At 37.6% G+C, this 6,275-nt stretch overlaps 1 non-coding gene and 1 pseudogene across 1 annotated transcript; both read left to right on the forward strand.

The window, feature by feature from the left end:
- The first annotated feature begins 298 nt into the window (after positions 1-298).
- Positions 299-405, forward strand: LOC141679696 (small nucleolar RNA R71). The gene has a single exon (XR_012558162.1). It is a non-coding gene; the product is annotated as a small nucleolar RNA R71 (small nucleolar RNA).
- Positions 406-5,238: 4,833 nt separating this feature from the next.
- LOC141680299 (small nucleolar RNA R71) lies at positions 5,239-5,332 on the forward strand (annotated as a pseudogene).
- The last annotated feature ends 943 nt before the right edge of the window (positions 5,333-6,275 follow it).

The following is a 6,275-nucleotide window of genomic DNA, read 5'->3' on the forward strand; positions in this document are numbered from 1 at the left end:
ACAAACCATAGCTATTTGATTAACTCCATACGTAGCCAGAGAATCAACCTTCATTGATAGCGCTTGGAGCTGGGCTGCAATAGCGGTGGCTGCATCAACTTCCAGAATACCTGCTACCTTGCCTGACGTCATCCTCTGAGTTGGGTTTTGATGCTCATTTGCAGCCATCGTCTCTATAAGATTATACGCCTCAGTATAGCTTTTAGCCCATAAGGCTCCTCCAGCTGCTGCATCGAGCATGGGCCGAGATTGGGCCCCCAAACCATTATAGAAACCAGTGATCACCATCCAATCCGGCATTCCATGATGTGGACATTTTCTCAACATTTCCTTGTAGCGTTCCCAAGCCTCGCACATAGATTCTGTAGGTTGCTGCGCAAACTGAGTAAGAGCACTCCTCATAGCAGCAGTCTTTGCCATTGGATAAAACTTCACCAGAAACTTTTGCGCAAGATCTTGCCACGTAGTGATGGACCCAGCTGGTTCAGAATGTAACCAGTCTTTAGCCTTATCCCTCAGTGAGAATGGGAAAAGCCTCAACTTGATAGCCTCATCAGTCACGCCATTATACTTAAAAGTGCTGCAGATCTCGACAAAATTCCTTATGTGCATGTTGGGGTCTTCAGTTGCCGCTCCTCCAAAAGAAACAGAATTCTGCACCATCTGAATAGTGCCCGGCTTGATTTCAAAGGTGTTAGCTTGAATAGCCGGATGAAGGATGCTTGACTGAATGTCATCAATTTTAGGCCGAGAAAAATCCATAAGAGCTGGATCAGCTTGAACAATACGATCTCCCATGTTTACTGGTTCTTTCTGCTCAGTTCCTGAATCCGAATCCTCAAAATCTAACTTCTCCGGAATATCAAGAACTTCGTCTGTCTCCTCAGCTGTATCTAAAGTCCTCTTGCGAGTACGAGAACGAGTTTGCATAAACGCTTGCTAAAGTACCTGAAACACAACCGAAAAGATTAAGTAACTACTACGTCCTAATCACTGAGTCCTAATGACCAATGATGGTAAGTACATAAACTAAACAAATACGCCGGGTCCCCGACAGCGGCGCCAAAAACTTGTTAGGGCGAAAACACGCGCTAATATTCACGCAAGTATACGCGTTCGCAAGTAATATAGAATATTTTCTAGTTCGTTCCCTCAGAGACTCAGACTAAATTATTGTCTAATTAAACTCACTCACCAATGTATGATTACTTCTCAATGTTAAGATAATAACACTTAAAATTGTTGATTAAATATTAACTATAATTAACTACTTAATTAACCACTTAACTAACACTTCAATTTATCAATAATAAAACACTCATGAGATCACAACTTCATTATTACTTCCTTCTATAGCCATTGTTATTACCTTTAGCATGTGACAGTGATGATATTAATCGAATAACACGAAACTGATAAAAGCCAACTTTCATTGTACTAATACCATTCTACCAAGCATCCACAATTAAGATAGAAGTTGAATAGTCATCAATTATGTTGAGTTCCTATATGTCTACAGAAATTGACAACACAACGATTTAAGCTCAAGTTATTCCTTTTGATTACATAGGGCAAATAAAACTGTTAGAGTTACCCACTAATCATGCTCAACGTACATGAACCTATGCTAGCATGGCAAGTTCTAAATCTCAAGATCCACCGTCGCTTCACAAGAGATTAACACCCTATCTTATATGTTCGCGACGCACATAAGACGAATACGCACAACCAATACTAGATATCATGCAATCATCACACACTAAAGTATTAAACAATTAACTAAAGAATTCCATAATAAATCCGTTACAACCCCATGATCACGATTAGCCCATAATAGAACTTATCGCCATCATGGGTTCATATGAAATCATGATAAACAAACACAAGAAAATAATAACTAAACTAATTATATTAAAACAGAGTACGTCACAAGAGTAAATAAGTCAAAGCAAGAAAACTAGCATCCAACGTTACAACGAAACAAGAATCACAAGAAAATATGCTTCCTCTTCGTTGCGGTGTGCTAAATCGGTCTTCTTCCTTATCTCCTTCGCTTCTTGCGTAAAACACAATCTAAAACATAATCCCCTTAATACTCTCTGTGAAAACGTCTCAAATCTACTTATATAATAGTCCCATAAAACTCAGATTACATAGAAGTTGGAAGCCAAACAGAAGTAGAAGTCTAAAATAATTTATCTTTTTCCCCGACCCTGCGCGGCCGCTTAGCATAGCTGCGCGGGCGCGCAGGTTGCTGCGCGGCCGCTCAGCATTGCTGCGCGGGCGCGCAGGCCTCTACTGGAAAAAATCCAGGTTTGCTCCGTTTCTTCGCCGTAATCTGCCCATTCCTTTCCTCTCGCAATGGTGAACACATGCCAAGGCTTATTCTTGATGATTCCTCCCCCGAAATGCAACTAATACCCTGAAATGCATAAACACTAGAAAAACGCATCAAATACACAAAATACTTGATTTCAAGACACCAATTTAAGCCATTTTAAGACGTTCTAAGTGGTATAAAATGCCACTTATCAACCATACAATGACATTTCTCCCAATTGAGTGATAAGTTAGTTTCTTCACATCTTTGCAACACTTGTGCCAAATTCATCAAGCATGAATCAAAAGAATCACCAAGTACAGAAAAGTCATCCATGAAAACCTCTATCACTTGCTCTACCATGTCTGAAAATATGACCATCATACATCTTTGAAAAGTAGATGGTGCATTACACAAACCAAATGACACCCTTCTGAAAGCAAAAGTGCCAAAGGGGCATGTAAAAGTAGTCTTCTCTTGATCTTCTGGTGCTATAGCAATTTGATGGTGACCAGAATAACCATCCAAGAAATAATAGAATTCCTTGTATGCCAATCTATCAAGCATTTGATCAATGAATGGTAAAGAAAAATGATCTTTCCTTGTAGCTTTGTTTAATTTTTGGTAGTCCATGCACACTCTCCATCCCGAGACTATTCTGGCAGGAATAAGCTCATTCTTTTCATTTGCCACAACTATGATTCCACCCTCGTTAGGCACACATTGAACATGACTAACCCAAGAGCTATCAGAAAAAGAGTATATGATACCGGCATCTAACCATTTGATGATCTCCTTCTTCACCACCTCTTTCATAATAGGATTAAACCTCCTTTGATGATCAATACTAGACTTATGGCCGTCTTCCATTGAAATTTTATGCATACAGAATGAAGGACTTATACCTCAAATATCAGCAATCTTCCATGCAATAGCTTTTTGTATTCCTTCAAGACTCGAAGCAACTTCTCTTCTTGTTCATTTGAAAGAGTAGAAGAAATAATCACCGGTAAATTGGAATTTTCTCCAAGAAATGCATACTTGAGATGTACTGGAAGTTGTTTAAGCTCTAATTCAGGAGGAACTTTAATAGAAGTCTTAGATGCCTTAGATTTCTCGGGCATCTCAAAAGACTCAAACTTTTGAAAAGGTCTTCTATAAGTGGGCAATGCATTAAGTTCCTTAATACATTCATCAATTTCTTCACTACTTTTATCACCATCTTCTTATACAAACAACTCTAAAGCATCCATAGTATGATGCTTCATCATATACATATCATCATCACCTGTAATATCACTCAAAGAAAAAAACTCTCATCATCATTAGAAAACTTCATGGCAGAAAAACATTAAATGTCACATGTTCATTCTGCACACGCATAGTCAATTCTCCTTTCTGAACATTAATAAGAGTCATTCCCGTTGCTAAAAATGGTCTACCAAGAAGTAAAGGAATTTCTGAATACTCTTCTATATCAAGTACGATGAAATCAGCGGGAAAGATGAATTTATCCACTTTTACAATAACATCTTCAACAATACCTCCTGGATATGCCAAAGACTTATCTGCCAATTGCAATCTCACCGATGTAGGCTTCACTTCACCAACTCCCAACTTTATAAAAATTGAAAGTGGCATCAAATTCACACTAGCCCCCAAATCACATAAAGCTTTTCCAAAATATTATGTCCCAATAGTACCCGGGATAGTGAAACTTCCCGGATCTTTAAGTTTTGGAGGAAGCTTCTTTTGGAGAATTGCACTACACTCCTCGGTTAAAGCCACAGTTTCAAATTCTTCTAATCTTCTCTTCATTGATAGAATGTCCTTCATGAACTTGACATAGCTTGGCATTTGCTCCAATGCTTCAGCAAAAAGGATATTAATGGACAATTTCTTGAAAACATCCATAAATTTCTGAAATTGTTTGTCTTGCTTTTGCTTCTGTAAACTTTGAGGGAATGGAGGTGGAGGATATGTTGGCTTCTTTGGTGTTGATGCAACAGCCTGAGGGTTCCATAGGTTCTTCATTCACTTTCTTGGGATCTTCGTTAAAATCAGCTTCTTTATTCACCCCATCATCAATTTTTCTTATATTTCCTTCAATTTCATTTCCACTTCTCAGTGTGATTGCCTTGCAATGCTCCCTTTTGTCACTTTTTGGATTTGGCTCTGTGTCACTAGGTAGTGAACCTTGAGGACAGTTGTTGATTGCACTAGCCAATTGACCCACTTGCATCTCCAAAGCTCTCATGGATGCATTTTGACTTTGAATCAAAGCATCAATTTTTTGCATGTATTGAAGAAAGAGATCTTCAGTTGTGGGCTTCTTCTTCATCTCATATGACCTTTGATTCTGTTGAAACCCCGGTGGTGCATTAGGCTTGTAAGGCATATTTGGTCTAGCATTGTTATTCCATGAAAAATTTGGATGATTTCTCCAACCATGATTATAGGTATTGGAATATGGATTATTTTGATGATTTCTAGAATTTCCCACAAAATTCACTGAACTAGACTGTGTTGCATCATGATAAATCAATGGACATTGTTGAGTTGGATGTCCTTCCCCACACATATCACAAGAAATAGATATATTCTGAACTCGATGAGTCGGATGAACTATTTGGTGCCTATCCACTGATAAAGATTCAAGCTTTATATTTAAAGTCTCAAATTGAGAAAACATCTGAGCCGAGAAATATGTCAAAGGATCAACTTCATGCACGCCTGCTACTTTCCTCGAACTTATTCGATCATAAGCCCGACAATTATTTGAAGTAATGTCCTCCAAAATCTCAAAAGAATCCTCAAGATATTGGTTGATCAATGAACCTCTAGCTGCTCTGTCAACTTGAGTAGCACATTGAATGGTCAAACCATTATCAAATGTATGAATCTTCTGTTGTTAAGATAATCCATGATGTGGACACTTTCGCAAAAGGTCCTTGAACCTCTCATAAGCTTCATAAAGGGACTCTATGTCAAAATATTGAAAATTCTGAATTTCCTTGATCAATCATTCATTCTTTATCGGATAAAAGTACTTGTTTAGAAATTTCTCAACAAGTTGATTTCACGTAGTGATAGATTTTTTTGGCAAATAATCAAGCCACTCTCTTGCTCTCCCATCCAAGGAACGACTAAATAGCCTCAATCTAATAGCCTCTTCAAGAACGCCATTTACCTTGAAATTATCAACAATCTCCAGAAAATTCCTTAAGTGAGCATTAGGATCTTCGGCTGAAAGCCCAATGAACCTGTTGTCCCTAATAGCCTGCATTGTTGCTGATCAACATGAAAGTTATTTGTTGCAATAGTCGGCCTTGCAATACTAGAGTGAATGTCGTCGAATGAAGGCATGATGTACTCCTTAACCCGTTGCCTTCCAGCATTAGGATACGGAGGATTATTCGTATTTTCAGCCATTATGGATGACTGATTCCTAGATTCCTTAGCTTTCTTTCTATTCCTTCTTCCAGTTTTCTCAATCTCCAAATCAAGTGGAAGAAGTGAAGATGAACCAAGTTTAAGCATACAACGTTAAACTCCTACAAAACTGAACAAAAGAACATAAACTAACTTGATCTTAAAATACTAAACAATGTAATGATATTAACAAATAATTTAGCGATTTTATAACTCAAATGCAAGTGCACATGTCGTAACAAGTAGTATAAATAATTCGTTCCCACGGAGACTAATTTTAAGTTGTTAATTACCAAACACCATTCTTCTTCTAATTCAAGTCAAAATAAAAGATAAAATATTTACCACTAGAGAATAAACCAACACAAATAAATTTCAATATTAAATAAGCTAGGGCCATAACTTCATATTAAGTTCTTCAATAACTACTCATGTATCTCTATTTTAGTATTCCAATTGTTAGTCTAAGGCATCTAACTAATCACTAAGACCTTCTGTATCTCAAGTGATCCTAATTCATTGA

Source organism: Apium graveolens, chromosome 1 (assembly GCF_009905375.1).
Source record: "Apium graveolens cultivar Ventura chromosome 1, ASM990537v1, whole genome shotgun sequence".
Classification (NCBI taxonomy): domain Eukaryota; kingdom Viridiplantae; phylum Streptophyta; class Magnoliopsida; order Apiales; family Apiaceae; genus Apium; species Apium graveolens.